The 17,289-nt window shown below is 38.3% G+C and overlaps 1 protein-coding gene across 7 annotated transcripts in view; it reads right to left on the bottom strand.

Moving 5' to 3' along the window:
- The window catches only part of RARB (retinoic acid receptor beta), a 320,712-nt gene that overhangs the window by 213,151 nt on the left and 90,272 nt on the right, over nucleotides 1-17,289 (bottom strand). Inside the window, exon 1 of one of the 7 annotated variants that reach the window (XM_077176839.1) lies at nucleotides 10,694-10,826. The exons of 5 other annotated variants lie outside the window; for them this stretch is intronic. The gene's annotated coding sequence lies outside the window, so the exon portion shown is untranslated. Of the gene's footprint in view, nucleotides 1-6,988; nucleotides 7,131-10,693; nucleotides 10,827-17,289 lie in introns of those variants that run through there. One more of the 7 variants, XM_077176847.1, reaches the window with a different exon arrangement.

Raw genomic sequence — 17,289 nt, 5'->3', positions numbered from 1 at the left:
AGGGATACCACAGACCACATCATGTTGTGCTCGGCAGTGGATGCTCAAGGAGCAGAGGGGAAAGAGGAATGTTCATGGCCGTGGTGTTTGTCTTCCCAAGCAACTGCCATGTGTGCTGAGGCCATGCTTCCCAGGAAGCAGCTGGATGTCTGCCTGCTGATTTGAGGTAGTGAATGAATTACTCTTTTTTGCTTTGCTTCCGTGTACAGCTCTTGCTGTCATGATTAAAATGCCATTATCTCGAGCCACAAATCTTCTCACCTTCCTTCTATTTCCTCTCCATCTCATGAGAGAATGCAGGAGTGAGCAGCCATGTGGGTAACTGGCTGTTAGCCAAGGCTAACCCAGCACAAGGCTACAACTGCCAATAATTTTCTTCTTGACCTCCTTCTTCATCTCTAGTTATCTTCTGTTTAATTAATCTAATTAAACCATATTAATTTAGCAGATCAAAGAAATTCTTGACATAACAGCTGACTCAGTTAGCATCACTGCATGCTTGGAATCACAACAGATTTACACAAAGTCACTGGCTGAAGTCAGATGTCCTCTTTAGGCCAACCTCACTCTCTCTAATCCACAAAATAAAAGTAATGCTCTAATTTCTAAGAATTATTTCAGGCAATCCTTAGGACATGACAACAGAAAGAATATCAGAACTGCAAGATCCCGACTGATCCAGGTGGTAGGAACTCAATCAAGTTGTGCTGGAGATGTGTGATGAGCAGGGAGGGCACTGGCAGATGCCAGCCAGATGAAAGCTGTAAAGTTGCTCATATCTATGTCAAATGAGCATAAAGGCATTAATGAACCAAAATTACCCACTCAGGCACTTCAGAGTTGTACATAACCACATAGGGCACAGGGGAGAGGGTGGCTGGATTGCATCTTTAGATCTGACAGTGATTTGCTAGTGACTTCAGGAAAGTCATTTGAACTCCATCTGACTCGATTTTTCCATTTGTGAAATGGAAATCAACATGCACTTCCATCTTAAGATAAGTGAAATACTCAAGGCTGGCAACATCATTAGCTCTAAGTAACTAATAGCTATTAGTACCTGGAGCACAGGATTGCCCCCCGAAGCGGCTTTCCTGGGGGGACGGGGGAACATGACTTACAGCTCAGCACAGATAACAACTTCATTTCTGTAGCTCTCCTGAAAAGGGCAATGTGCATGCTCCTAAATGAATTCCACACCCCAAATCAATTCAGTGCCTAAGAAGAAAAAAAGTATCCACTGGAAAATAAGACAACATATTCCAAGACGGCTGTTTTATCTATCTGATATGTTTCCTGCATCTTGTGGTGATTTACCGTAATAGGTAATAACTAGTGTACATTATATCTAGTTTTTAATAACCACAATTCCATTATATTTCATTTCCCAAAGGGACTATTTGTGTTTTTTCATATCTTTTAACTGTAAAACTGTAAACTGCTGTAATCAAGTACTGCTTTCTCTTGTGTTCTGGACATCCTCAGTTGATTATAATCACTGCCTGCTGAACTTATCTTCAAAATGTTAATCAGAAATTGAAATAAAAATTGATATTACATTATGTACTGCCCCATTTATTCACTTTTCTTAACATGGGAGAATCAGAATACAAAGAAATATAAAACAGAAAAGGGAAAAACTCAGAAAAGTAAAAAAATAAAAACAAAACAAACAAAAAAGTATGGGAAAGACAAGGGCGGGGGGGGGGAAGGAAAAAAAAAACCAACTCCAAAAACTGGCTTTACAGAAGATGAGAAATAGAGAAGACCATTAAAAAAAGGGAAAGCCCATGCTGTTGAACCTGCTATCTGTAAAAGAGGTGTAGGCTCTGAAAGTATGTTTTGAGATACTTGTACAACATAAAAACCTCATTTTATAGTATATTTTAAAATAGCACATCTGTACATGGTACACTACTCTTTTGGGAACTAGTGACTCTGTCCCACAACCACCTACCAGCAAGGCTATGAGAGAGAGAATGCATTTTAGAAGGTGTCAACAAAACTGAGAATGTAAGTGTGTAAATCAAGCTGTAAAGTCAGCTGGATTTTCCAAAATTAATCCACATTTAGGGGAACTGATAGGTTCAGAAGGATGCCATGCCTGAAAGTGTCACTGGGTACTACCTGAGAACATCCACAGTGACATTTTCAGAGATTTACAGGTTTCCAGCACCAAAACAAAGCTGGGCTGGGAAGATCTAAAATCCTTGGTTTAACTTACACCCAACACAAAGGATGAATGCATCCACACCCACACCCAGAGTGTTTGAGTTTTCTCAGCCCTGTCACACTCAGCTAATATAACAAACTAACAAAACAAACTCCAGTGTGGTCCATTACTTCATCTTGATCAGTACAACCTAAAGGTTGGTTGTAACTGCATCCAGGAGAGCAAGACACAACCATGGCCTTCTTGAAAGTAAAGATCTCCTGAGGAAAGAGTTTTTAGTGGAACAAACAGAACGTAACCCTCTCAAAAGCTTCTCTTTCCTTTAAGTGGACACTATCAACAGAAGTAACTTACATTTCTTAGCTTCCTTCAGAAGAAAGGGATGAGCATTTGCAAGGAAGATTTGGGAAAACAGTACAAATGCAAAGTTGGAGAGATAAATCCAGCCAGCTGGAAAATAAAATCAATGAGCTAAAAGCATTATTAATTGAGACAAGTGAATATGGGCAGAGTCAAAGCTACTGACAGAGCAGAGGAGATAAGGCAGACAAACCATTATCACCAAAAGTAAATAACATTGAATCAACCAGATATGATCAAAGGAGCATGTTCATAAGTACTGGTGATATTACTTCTGAATTTGATTTATTTTATCTCAAGTCACAGTGTATATCACTTAAGCAAGCCAGTTCCTTCCAGGTATCTTGCTAATATCCCTTAACAGAAACAAGACTGGATGCCCAGACAGTAACAGATTAAATGAAAAGGCAAAAACCCCCTTAACTAACTAGATAGGCATTAATAACTCAGTACAGCTAACAAATCCCCTTGATACAGAAAAGGAAGAAGCCACTATCATCATATAGTCTGGCCAAACATAAACACAGGGCATGTATTTACCCCCCAGAACATGGATTAGCATCATTCCCTACTTAAATAAAAGACTTCAAATGGTGGCACATTCCTCTCTTTCCCATTAAACTCTCTTCCCTTGTCCACTCCCATTTATGGTTACAGCTGCAGAACTGATGCCCACGGAGCAGGGATCAGCCCCCAGAAGTGCCTGCCTGCGTAGCAGCACTGACTCTCTCCTGGTCTGATGTGTCCAACACACCTGGTTTAAATCCCTGCTTCTAATAGAGAGATCTGTATGAAAATTTTACCTAATGGAAACTACAATGTGGTAGGTAGTGTTCCTCACTTTAAGTAAATATCAATCCAGACACCTGTAAGAGAGGACCACAGGTATGATTTCAGGATGAGTTCCCAACAGCTGTTGAGGATTTATACTCAATACTATTTATCATCTGCAAATGGGTTATTACACCCAACATTCCCAAACTGCACACTTGCATAATACTCTTGGGTTACCACTGTATTATAAAGTCAGTTACAACACTTTTACCAAAGCTGATCAAAACTGACTGAAAGAAGATCATTCACTGTCATCTTAGTAGTTCTGCATAACCTACAAGACCAGTGGCAGTGTGTTCTCCACCTGGGAGGCAGATGCACTCTACTGTAATACAACAATTCATCTTTTATTTCTATGATTATAGATCCTAAAACCCTAAATACAAAAAAAAAAAAAAATTTAGAACTCCCCATAAAGTACTCTACAGAAGCAAAAGCACTGATAATAAGGTATTTATTGGATATGGTTATTTATCTCATTTTATTTTTAAAACTCAATAATGTTTTCATGGAAATTAGAAAGGATACGGATTCTTGTCAGACCTGAAATGATTTGTAAGAATGTACAATATTCCACTAACATTTCTGAAAGTCCGAGACTACAACTGGCAAACAATCTGCCCTGGCTTTGTGGCTTTCCTAACCAAAAAAAGACCATTAAAAAATGAGTGCTGCGAACTTCATAACTATGCTGTGTTTCTTGTCATGCTGGGATTAGTAATAGCGGTGCTATCAAATATTACTGTGCAATAAAACCTGTGGTTTGCATTTAGATTACATTTGATTTCTTCATGTGGAAAATGCATGCTCTAATTTTCCTCTTACAGTAAAATTGATAATACATAGAATACAACATCACAGCAGATGACACAGTCTACAAGGTAGGCATGACTTGTTTTATAGTCATAAAGCTTGTACTTCTGGCTGTGATTTTATGAGCCAGGCATACAAAAAAAAAGGACAAAAAAGATATTTATAAATAAAGGCATACAACAGTAAATAGGAAAGGAGACGAAGTTACAGAACAGATTGAACTGGATATAATCAGAACCAAACAGCTCTCAGAAAAACTGCTAACTTAGCACTTAGATACCTCACCAGTCAATAGCGTAGGTACAGCAGCCTCCTATAACAAAAGAAAGCAATTCTAGGCTGGAAGAAAAGGAATATAAACAGGACCGGCAGCATCCTCACCAGGCCAAAAAAAATTTCTTTGAATATATTCTTTTAAAGCTCACAATATCATAAATTAGCCCCTCACCTCCCCCCAATTCCCACAAAGTTGATATCATCTATCACCATTTTCTTTGCAATAAGTAATCTTTCAAAGTATTAATTTCAGTAGGATCTTTCACAGTATATTTCAGAGAAGCTTCTATAAGCATCTAGGAACTTATTAGATAAAAAAAGGGAGGTGTACGCCGCACACGGTCTCCATGGGGACATTGCACATGGCAGAAGCTGTGAACAGAGCACTTCCATCACAGGAAGGCAATGGGGAAGAATTATACAATAAGGAACAGAGAGCTCATTAGCATGTAAAAGCCATAGCCCCATATATACTGCCATATTTCTGTACGTCACCGCATTAACAAATTGCTGTTTATTAGCCATGATTTACTGAGTCAAGCAGAACAGGACTGGGCACTAGCTGAGGCAAAGCAGCTGGATGCAAAACTAATGCAAACAGCTAAGAGGAGACTGATGTCTTAACTGCTTCTCTGGATAGCTTGATCCACCAGCCAACAGATGAACTGATTACACACTGTTGCAAAAATTTCACCTTTTGCTACACTGCAATAATTTCTGAATAAATACAAAACATGGTCAGCCTTGACATACTGAAATCTGAAGAGATGCAAAATGATTCCTCACCTCCACCGAAGATGGTGCTGTCAGTATTTAGAGAAATTATCTTTTTACAATGCACTAATGTTCTTGTATTCAGGCCAACCATGAAAACTCACGAACTGCAAACGTATTCCTTTTTAAATGTTTACACCCACTTCAAAGTACACATTTTTCTTACTACTACCACCATGCTCTCACTGCATTACCTTACTCTTCTAAACTCACAGCTCTTTCCACTGCAGTCTCACCGCGGATGCACACCACAATACAAAGAAACAAAATCCAGACTGCACAAAGCCAATGATAATGCCATGCTCAAACTCAGGAATTCAGTAGAAGCATAAATTCCCAACAGGGACCACCACCAGTTAGTCTCCCCACAATGCTCAAGCCCAGACTTGCATCCCCTTGCTTGCTCAGGCTTTGCATCTGGCTTCAGAAGTGCCAGTACCAGGAGAAACACATTCTAACTACATGTTCTAGACAGCATGCATTAATGGCTTATGAAGTATTGCACTTCTTTGCTTCTTCCTTTTAGTACTAAAGGGATTTTGCTCAGGGAGAAAAGGAAAAGAGGAATTAAAGCTTTGGACTTGTTTTTTCCTTGAAAGAACCAAAACCCCCACAAACCTACAGAAGAAACTCGCAAAATGCAGCAGTTCCTAGAGACAGCAGCAGATCAGGCTTTACTGTTTTAGTATAGTTCTGAGCCCCTAAATTTCAAGTTCACATCAACCAAAATTAAAACTCACTGCGGATTATCAAGTTTCATGTATTTTTTCACTACCCTTATGCAAAATTTACTTTGGCACAGTACAGGAGTGCATTATTAATCAGCATAGATTTGTTTGAAAAAGCAGACTCTATTTATTCAGAGGTAGGACTGACTCCAAATCCAGGCTTTCTTTTCCACATGGAATGCAAGCGTATCAGATTTGGTATTTGATTTTTCAGCTCAGCTGAAAAAGGGACGAGCTGAACTTTGTCTACGTGGTAACAGAAAAAGAAACCACAGTATTTTACTTTTTTTTTTTTTTTTGGTGGTTTCAGGTATCAAAGTGAAAATGTCAAATGTCTCTCACCACACCCATTACAGCAAAATCTCAGACCAGTTGAAGACAATGACGCTTTGCTATTGGCATTAAATGAATCCGGTCTCACCCACCCATGACCAAAAAAGATACAGCGTCATTTCAAAATCACAGTCACTTTCCTATCAACTTTTTGCAGCATTTTCAGATTTATACATCCTCTTTTTCTTCTCATATTGCAGTCAATTAGCAGCTATAACTAAGCAGATCTGTGCAGTTTTAGCATGAATTCTTTAAAATCACTGATCTTTACAAGCTACTTTGATGAAAAGAGAGAATATTTACCAGCAACTATTAAGCATGAAGTTTGAGGAAACAGAAGTAGCTTGTAGGAGGATTTGCTAATGTAGTTTATTGCTGTTACTTTTCATATCTGAAAAGATACTGCCTCTGAAGTCTCTGACGAAAACGCAAACAGATATTCTTGGGAAACAGTACAAGCCAAATGCAGGTTACAAAATCAGAAAACTTGGTCTTAAGGATTTCATCACATAAATCCACTGATACCCCAACAGTGTCACACCAATACACATGTAAAATCAGAATCTAGGTGTCTGGTGATGCTGAAAAAATACATGGTGGAGACACACAAAGATTTTCACAACAGAAGTCTTCCCCATAAATGTGTGCAGAAAACCTAGAGATGAAATCCCCCACAAGAAGACACAATACTACCTACCAGGCAGTGATAATCTCTCAGTGGTCACAACAGGCATGTTGTTGAAACAACTAGATGGAAAAAAAAGGCATCCATGCTTGAGTGATTCTGCAGAGCAATGTGCCTGCACCTAATACAATGGAAAACCTATTCAAGAATAGCTAATCTTGTGAAACTACGACTGCAGAATGCTGTTAGAAGCAGTGAAAACTGAAAATCCTCTGAATTAAGTGTTCACTGAGCAAGTTAAAGCTTTAGGTAGGCATCTCTCAACCCATCCACCCACATACCTGAGGGTGGCATCCATGTGACAAATTGCATTTAACATGCACCTGCACTCTACCCAGTAATCCATCCTCACCTTGGCTACTTCTAGCATTACAAATCTCCAAGGTACTTTGAACAACTGACTTCTGCAAGGAAGAATTGCTCCTCAAAAGTGTACTGTCAAAAAGCCAGGAAAGATTTAGGTACAAATATACTGCTGTTCAACGTGGATAGAAATAGGATCTTTAAATTCTTAGGAAACAAGGTTTCCATGGGTTTTCAGGACCATTACTATTTCTAGGAGACAGAAATACAGATTTCTAAAAGGAAAACTCATAGTTCAGTCACTAAGCAGTATGGAGCTTGGAGATGCATATCCACAGCTGAAGATGGGGTGAGGTGGTGAAGCCCTCTGTCAGTACAAAGTGGTAACATGCACAGCTACTCTTGGATCACCTACAGCAAAACCATCATTCCTGAAGCCAGACAGACCCAGACATGCCTGCTCCCCTGAGAGCTCAGTCCATACAATGCCAAACAGAGGCCTCAACAAGGGAAACAGACTCTTCCATTGTTGAACTTTAGAAAATCAACAGTATTTTGAAGGTGCAAATTAAAGGTGCAATAAATCCATTGGGGAAATGCTCAACTTCTCCCCAAAATACTGCAGCCACTCTCATGGCATGGCAACTTAGGGAGAAGCAAATACTCACTTCTTGTCCCCAAGCTGTGTGCTCTGTGGCAGCTTGAAGATGCACCTGGAGTAGTACCAGAGGTCCACAGAAACCTCTATCCATGCCCACAGTACTAAAGAGTGCACCTCCTTCAGCAGATAGGAAAAATCTCTGCCTCAAGATGAGAGAAAGAAAGATGGAAGTGCAAAGGCCAGTTTATTATTATTTCAACTTTGGCTGGGCACCAGGACTGGACCTAAATAAATTATGCCAGGATATATGCTCAGAGTTAGCTTCCCTTGCAGTTCTGCACAAACAGAAATCAGCAGGAGTCCAGCATGTAGAACGGCTTCTGAATCGGGTCATTAATCTGTACAAGCAGAAAAACCTACCCAAAAAACACATTAGCAGCCACTGCACTCCAGGTTACAAGGCTGAACTATCATGCAAATTGATACACATCTCTTGCCTCCTCGAGCCACAGAGGAGGGCACAAGCAACCTACAGGGGAGAGAGCACAGAAACCTACGGACGCGCACTCCTGGTGAGGAGCAATGGGATAGGACGGATTTATTCAGTGATGATAACATGGTATTATTTTTTCCTGCAACAGCAATGCAAATTATTCAAAGATGGTCACATCCTGAAATGGCTTGGCTCTAGAAATATGTTCATTGCCATGAAAATCTTGCCAACTTAAGTGAGCACACAAAACCACAAGGGCAGAAGACAATTCAAGGTTTTAAGTAGACAGAGACACAAAGATTAGTCACTAACATTTTTTTTCCATCTACTTGTTTGATGATTTATCAATAAACTAAGTAATCTCCATCTGCTGTTCAGTCAATAGTTGATTAGTTAGATGATTCCCTCCAAGTCCTTCAGGAGGACAGAGTCTTGAAGTCTTGCTTTCAAGGACAGACCAGTAGTTTTTTTCATAGTTTTACAGCATGCTATTCCTTAATAGCAATGTAAATAAAACAGAGTGAAGAGACCTCTCCATTTCAAAGCTACTGTAAAATGTAGAAGGGAATTTACTTTGGGCTCAAACTATAAATCTTTCATTTCTTCTGTTTTTTAAATACCGATAATATTGCAGGCATGAAAAGATTTCACTCCTCTAGTCCCTAGACAAAACCTAACCCTCACTCTTTAATATAACTACAAGCAGGACAGACCTAAGTGGGAGAGAAAGGAGTATCTCCCAGACACTGTTTCTATCATAAAAACACCCATTATTTACATCAGCCCAGGAAATAACCACATATGAGGCAAGTCATGAAACAAGAACACCCCTATGTTAATCATCTAAATTCATGACTATATAACCCACAAACAAGACCTGAGTTAACACTGGCTGGCAGCTCTTCAGGAGGCTGCAGGAAACAACAGGGACTAAGGAGAGTAAAAAGGAAAAAGGGCTGGCTGAGTGATGCACCTGCTGCCTTGCTTCCCCTTTCCATTTTGCACAGAAAAATTTGCACAGTTACAACTCTTAAGTGCACATTAAACTTATGCCCTTTTACATTGACATGACTGTGAAGACATTATGGTGGGTATAAAATACTATACTACTATTTAGAAGCATTTCTGCACTACCAGCTTGTGTAAAAGAGCCCTTGTGCAGTTAGGAATTTTTGTTTTCCTATGTGTGATAAAAATACAATGACGAGTTTTGTTCAGAAAGCATGTTTAAGTAAAAAGAAAAACACCCACTAATTTATATGCGTATGTAACTAAAAAATACAAATTACATGAACTTATAAACACAAATACTTATCAATATATATGGGTATACATATGATTGGTACACCTAGAGATATAAATAGTACAGATGTGTATATATAGATATAGATATATTTTTAAAAAATCTCTTGAGAAAACAAATTGCCAAGAGAGTGTAATGGGACTACTCCTCTCCTACTCTCACCAGAAGCCCAGAATCAACTCTTGAAGTAAACGTAGTATAAGTTCTATTTCACACCAGAGAAGAGTCAGTGGACAGAAGTTTGAACTGTTTCAACTGAGCCTGAAAGTTGTTTATTCACCAGAGTTTGAATCTGTTGCAAATGGCTCATTTAATTCAACCTCAGAGGCATTTGCTCTCCACTTTTCAACCTCAGAAAGCAGTAACCTAGCTAGGGAGGTTAGATGCAGTATCACCAGTTCAGATCAAAAAGATGCCAGTGAACAGCTGAGACTTAAATTTATACCCAGAGTGGTTACATGGACGAGAAAAAGGAACAGTAGATGCAATCAGTTTCAGCTATATCATGTATTTTCGCCTGTTCTTAAAGAATTTCAGGATGAAAAAACACTAAACAGAACCCTGAAATTAAAATCAACCAGGGAAAAACTAATCTAGCTGCCAAGAAGAACTAACTAAGGCTCCATGACAAGCAGAGATACATATTCAGAATTAACTTTAAAAAAGCTTCTAAATTCAACTAATGTGCTATAAAATGACAAACGCACATATTATACGAACCAATTATAAAACATTGCAGCAAGCATTAACTACATGCACAGATCTTATGAGCACCCTGGGAGCAGGACAGTGGGCTAAATAAAGTCAAGCAATCTTGAAATCCACAGGCATTACATTTTCCCTGTATCTAAAGGGTGAGAGAGGTGTTCAGAAGGTTCTGACTTTTAGCTCTGAAGGAGAGAGGAGAAAATACAGCAGATACTTGGAGTATCTGGAGGTTTAGTTCAAATGCAGAATATTTACCAGAAAATTAAAACTACTGAAATCCTGAAATATCTGTTTTTATCAGAGACTCACCTATTTCCAGAGAGATGAGAACCATTTATGAATCCGTTTCCACAAGAAAACTATAAAAATCCTTTGGAGATGCAATGTTCAGTGTTCAATATTTGCCACCAGCAGACACTGCTGTTAAACAAAATGGGAAGCAGTCCTCAAAGCATCCAGATAGAAAAGAGAATCGTAGCCTCCCTGTAAATCCTGCAAAAATACATCTCATTCACTTGTGTGGATCTCTTTATTGCAGTTGACATGGGCTTGCCCAGGGGACTAACTTGTTGTTCCATAAAGATCCTTAAATAGGCACTACTGATGAAACATTTAATCCAAGCCCTGGTATCAAATGGCTGCTATTGCCAGTGACAGTGATAGAAAAATCTATTTGCCAATTAAATAACTGCATGCAAAGCTATGACTGTTTATTATACCTTTTAACATAGTTCAGCTGGTTTGGATCATATCCAGTGAGCTTCATATTTTACAAAAACTGCATTCCGTATAACTCGTAAGTAACGTGCTTTAAGCCTTCGTTTTTTAAATACACCCTTTCACTCATGTTGTTATGAAGTGTTTACTTGGGCAAGGGAATACATTTTACACAGAAATGCCACTTATATCATTCAACTATACATATATATTGCGTTGGACCTCTCTCTGTTGATAATGAAATTATGATTTATGCTTAGAACAGATGACCATATTTTAGTTATTGGGGAAAAAAAGAGCACTTTAAAAACTCGCTGTGTTTACTTTAAATGGGAAGAACGTACAAAAGCTATTCATTTTTTGTAAAACTAAGGGAATACATTTTGATCCCATGAGTCTAATAAAAACTCTGCATAAGCATAACAATAGGGAAAGCTAAGATGAATAGCTGAGGTGAACACTTAAGCCTGGACTTCATTCCGGTTGGACTTCCACCATACCAGGAAACAAGAAAACAAGTGAAGGGGCAGTAATTAAAAGGAATTTAAGATTAGTGGCAGTGTTACACCCATGTGTGGAACACCACTAAAATAGGACACAGCACTCAGTTTGACAAGGCTGCAATTTAATAAAGTCCATAAGGGTGCAAGTTGCAGCTCAGAGAACAGCACAAGCATTTGCTTAACTTGAAATAACCAAGGCTTGACATGTGCTTTGATTCAAGCATGAATATACATCTTTGGGACATAGACTGCATTTTCCTTTCAACTTAGTATGAGAAAAAAAGAAATTAAGTCATGCTAATGTATAAAGCAGTATTGAATAAAAATGGGACACAAGTACTGGAAATGGCAAAACACGTATCTGAAATTAATCTCTTTCCATAAATAGGAAAAAGAAGACTAAGGTGCGTTTTTATTTCTCTTAAGCACAGGAAAGTTAGTTTTTTTCCCCTTGATCTTTAAAAAATTACCAGATGTAAGTTTATATCTTATTCCTATTCCCCAATGCCATAAATTCAGTATAAACTAAGAAAAAAAATATTTAATGCTTCAGAATGAACATTGATTCTTCCACATATTGTATTAAGATTTAATTTACTACTTGCTATGCCATTTTTAACTTTGTAATTATTTTGTCAGGATAAGTTGTAGCTTTTACTGTACAGAAAATGTACTGTAAAGTGTCTGGAGAAAATGTTTCCATCTTATTTTATCAGATTATTGAAACAATGTATAATAATTTCTGGAAAGCACTATTTCCATTTTTACATTTAGCCTTATTCAAGAAAATTCTATATGAATTTCAGTAACTCTTTTAAAGTGCATAGGCTGGAATTGTTAGGAATCAGTAGGAAGGTTCATTGAAGACTTTTGTGAGGTAAATAAACTGATGAGTTTATTAACTTAACTGATAAGTGTGCAGCTCTACCACAGCTTCATGAGAACACAAACTGTAGCATTACCTTTGCATCAAATTTATCCTCTAAAGTAAAAACCCACAACTGTTTGCCTAGTAAATAAAGCTAATGTTGTTATGCCATGTTACAATGCTTCTCTTCCTATAGTTTATGGCTATTTTTATGGGAAAAAGTCCAGACTGTCAGTGCTTAAAAATGCTGCATTTGAGCCTCTTTGCTTCCTTCATTCCTCCCTGCTGGGCAGAAATTTTAATCACAAAAATACCTCCTGTAACTCCATCTCATATCCAACTTGGATATGCTCAAATTCGAGCACAATCACTTTGTTGTACCAATACCTTTGGAGCAGTCACAACTGGAACCCATTAGGTTTGCAGCTGATCAGAACATTTTTGTGAAGGACAGGAGAAGACAGCAGGACCTGCAGAAGCACTGAGACCCCAGTCCTGATAATGTGGGGGTTTGGGCTTCACAGCATGCAGGTGAGTGCCACCTCTGAGAGCTTGCAGGTGCTCTCAGGTGCTTCCTCATCTGCACTGGACCACAGCCAAAATGCACAAGTTGCAGGAAAAAAAACTATATCTAAAAAACAGTAAAATTTAAATTTTTAATTTTTTTTTTTTTTGTAGTTCTGAACAGGACATTTTTGTGACAAATATTAATCAAATTTTCACCTGACATTTTAGACTTTTCAGCGCAATTCTTTTACCAGCTCAGCTCTAACACACCTTCAGCAAATGCTTTGGGCATTTCTTATCTGGTGCTTTCAAAGTTTCTCTCAGATCCACAGTAGCAATCATCAAAACTTTTATTTCATTTTCCTAGGATTCTGATCTCTAACAACTACAATTACAGTTACTTACTAGTGTATAAAATATCTTTAAATGTGCCAAATATATCTGAATAAATATACTTCAATGCATAAACTATTCCTTTTATTCTTTTTTTTTGATGTATCACAATGAATACATTGGCTTTAACGTCTATTCTCTTGATCAGTCATTTTGAGGTGGTCCACTTTTGTTTTCCTGACTTTCACAAACATGCTTGCAGCCAGTAAGGGACTCTTCACTATGATTAATGGCCTCCCATTGGGTATACAGAGAATTTCCCAGCCTGGTTCCCTTGAGAATGCTCCACTACATGGATTTCTACGCAAAGCTAGATTAAAAGAGGAGGAGCAATAGCTATAGTCCACCTACCCCACAGCCATCAATTATATACAGTTATAAATCAAAGTTTTCAGCCAGAACAAAGCCCAGTGTGGCAAACAAACAAGGGCGTTCACAGCAAATTGTTTTGAAGCAGAATAAAACTCTTGATAGAAACAATGGGGCAAGCAAAGCCACTGTCAATATCACCATAAAGTTCCGTTGATTTATTAAGAATTAGACACAGTGTATCCAATTACTGCTGAATTAACTTAAACAGAAAGCAGCAAGTGGAAAAATAAGCAAGGAGATGGATTTCTCTTTTGAAAGGAAAAAATCGCGCAATTCTATATCATAGTTAATTGAAGACAGTAATGTGAATCATAAAGTATCTGTACTTTAACTCCCTGTATTTGTGTTTCTTGGCTTTTGGTTTTAAGCTCTCTCTTTCATGAAACACTGGTATGTCTATCTCATCCATATTTCATCTCCGCTCTGTTTGTTTTCCCGGCTATTTCTGCCTCCATGCCATAGATGATTTTGATCAGTTTGGATATTTTTAAATACCCTTCACGCACAATCTGCTTTCAAACAAGACAGTAGAAAAAAACACTAGGGGACGTGGAGACAAAAGGCTGTTAGCACCGCTCCTCACATGTCTCTTCCCTTCTGGACAACGTGAATTATCTGCAGGGGGTTGGGCCCCTTTTTTTCTGACATTTAAAATTCCATTTTTTGATACACAGCAGCTTTTGGAAAGCCAAGGAATATAGTCGAAACCAGTCAAAATGAATGTAAGCTCCAGCCAAAAAATTAGTTGATATTTGCTATTGCACCCAGTCCTCACTGCAGAACATTTTTCACATAGACTCTGTCTCTCTCTGAAGAAACAGATGCTTGTGAAGAGTGCTCAGTGATTTTCAGCAAGTGAAAAATTAATTTTTTACAACTCTGACTAAAGCTGTGCAGCCAAAGGCAAGAACCTTTAGGATGACTTCATGTCCCTGAGAGACAAACCTTGTCTGTCCCACACCACATTTTCCCCAGTCTTTCCTTGCTGTACAGTCCTCCAGCTTGCAGCAGGCCTCAGCACCCCAATTTTGAAATAAGATGGAGTTTATGCACCTCTGACAGGGTAGAGTCACACATGAAATATGGAATTATAGAATGGAATCATGTAGCTTGGAAAAGACCTTTAACATCATTGGGTCCATCACTCCCAGCACTGCCAAGCCTGCCACTAAATCATGTCCCCAAGTGCCATTAATGCAAAAGTTGTTCAGACCTAAATTAATGCATAGATAAGCACCTGTCTTCCCTGCAAAGATTTCTTCAAAGAGGCCCCGTGCATCCAGAATGCAGAGGCACCATCCCCTTCCTACCCAAGTACAGCTGTAGTGAGAAACATGGACCATCATCTCAAGGGCTGGTGAGAAATTCCCAGTAAAAATCCAGGACATTCAAATGTGCTTCGCGTCCTGCCGGTTTGTAACGTACATATCAACAGTATTGATCATTGACTAATTTCATCTTCTTTTGTCTTGTTTTTTTCTTCTATTGGCAAATAGAGAGCAGAATTGACATGATGTCTGGAGCTCTAACCCCAGATCTCTTGCTAGCTGTATACCACCTAATTCAAAACACCTAATAATGAAAATCTACATCCTTCAGCAACCAAACAACACTGCAGAAGATCAGTTTCTACAAAAACAGGACCAATTAGTGCATACTTGAATTCCTTTTTCTGACTCCTAAGGGTCTTCATTCTGGATAGACCTTCTCAGTTTTCTTATCTGATCATAACTTTTCCATCAGATTCCATCAGATGCTTGTAGGTATGCACTGCTTAGCATTTGTGAACCTTAAAAAAAATCACCCTTCATCCTTAGATTTTCTTCCAGATTTCTGAATCTGGAGAAGAGGAAAAAGATCATCATACAAGAAATTTCTTAAAGATCCTCTTCTAGTGTTAACACAAATTTTCCTTCTGGAAGCCTACATTATTTTCCTGGCAAGACTATCTTCAAGTAAGAATAACAAAATTTGCTATCCACAGGTTCATGATCCACACATTCACATTAGTGAACCTCTCTTCATATGTATTTCCACTCTAATAAAAGAGACATTTGACGACATACATAAAAGCACACAAGAATTCCATTAAGGAATTCCACAATCAAGAGTCATAGACACTCACAAAAGACATCTACAGTGCCAACTAAAGAGGTGCAAAGGTACATATTCCATTTAGGTTAGAACTGTCTAGTAAGTAGTTCTCAAATTTTCAAAGGAATCAATTTTCAAATTTTCAAGGAATCATGAGACAGAAAGTGAAAAATGCTAGCAGAAATGCTAATGTATCTACTTTTAAGATGATATGCTATGCATACACAACTCCCTTTAAATCAATTTTGGTAATTACAATTTTGTAATTCAAATGCCTGAATTACACAAAGCTGTTGGCAAAGGTAAAATTATGCTGTTTTGAAGAACACATCAGTAAAAGGTATGATTTAACGTACTTAAAAGTAGCTTAACATCTGCATATACTACTACTGAATTTCTCCCTTTCTTACAAATTTCTCCGTCCCTGTATCCTCTGACACACACACACCCCTATTATATCTTGTACTTTGGAAAATGCATTCCTTAAGGGAAAGTATGGAATTTTGCACGTAGAGAATCTAGTCCAACCCAAACGAGGTCCAAGCTGGCAGAAGCTTGTAGCAGCTTCTGATACATGCTAAATACTAAGAATAGAAACCAGCAGTGTTTTCACAGCTCCGTGACAGTATTTGTGTGGCTAAAATTAAACGCAAGGTCTATTGATCCACAGCTAGTTTTCAGTGTCAGGCAAATTCAAAGGTGAAAGAAAAGAATGATGACCTTGACACAAATGTGATTGGAAAAACGGACTGGCTGGGAGGAAAATTTGTGTTTTCCCAAAAAGCTAAATGTGTAATCCTCCGAACAGACTTGTGGCTAGGCGCAAGAACATCAACTGAAGTGTGACATCAGCCAATTATCTTGTTTCTTTAACACTCATCCTGCAGCCCCTCCAACAGGAGGGAAACCCTTCGTCATCCTAGCTAAATGTTCAGTGCAGGAGCTCCAGGAAGAAGCTTGACACAGCAGGTACAGAAAGTTTAAGTTTACTGCTTTCATTGAGTAGATACACCAAGAGGATTTGACTTGTAAGGACAGAAAGTGGATGGACACACATAATTTGTTACTAAAAATTGAAGTCATATTTTGATTACTTTTATTTGCAAATTATTCTGGAAAAGAAACCAAAGCACATACCTAGTTCGAGTACCAACAGGCTCAAGGTCATGCAGAAGAATATAATTATCTTCAGAAAAAATGGAGGCAATATTAAAGACACAGTTCTCTGTATGAACTTTGTGAATGGACGAGTACATCTTAAAAGAGCCGATGGCAAGAGACCTTCCTTTTGCTCACTATATGAAGTTGTGCCTGAACCATATAATATTAAGGTACGCACTGTTTGTAGATGCAAAATTACTTTTTGAAGGGGTCACAAATTCAAACACAGCACCTCAGCCAAGCCCGAAAGCGTTCCTTTTTTTATTACTCCTTTTTAAATGTTTATTTCA

This window comes from Agelaius phoeniceus, chromosome 1 (genome assembly GCF_051311805.1).
Source record: "Agelaius phoeniceus isolate bAgePho1 chromosome 1, bAgePho1.hap1, whole genome shotgun sequence".
NCBI classification, from domain to species: domain Eukaryota; kingdom Metazoa; phylum Chordata; class Aves; order Passeriformes; family Icteridae; genus Agelaius; species Agelaius phoeniceus.
Note: the sequence above shows the minus strand (reverse complement) of the source record. Positions and strands in the feature narration are given on the sequence as shown.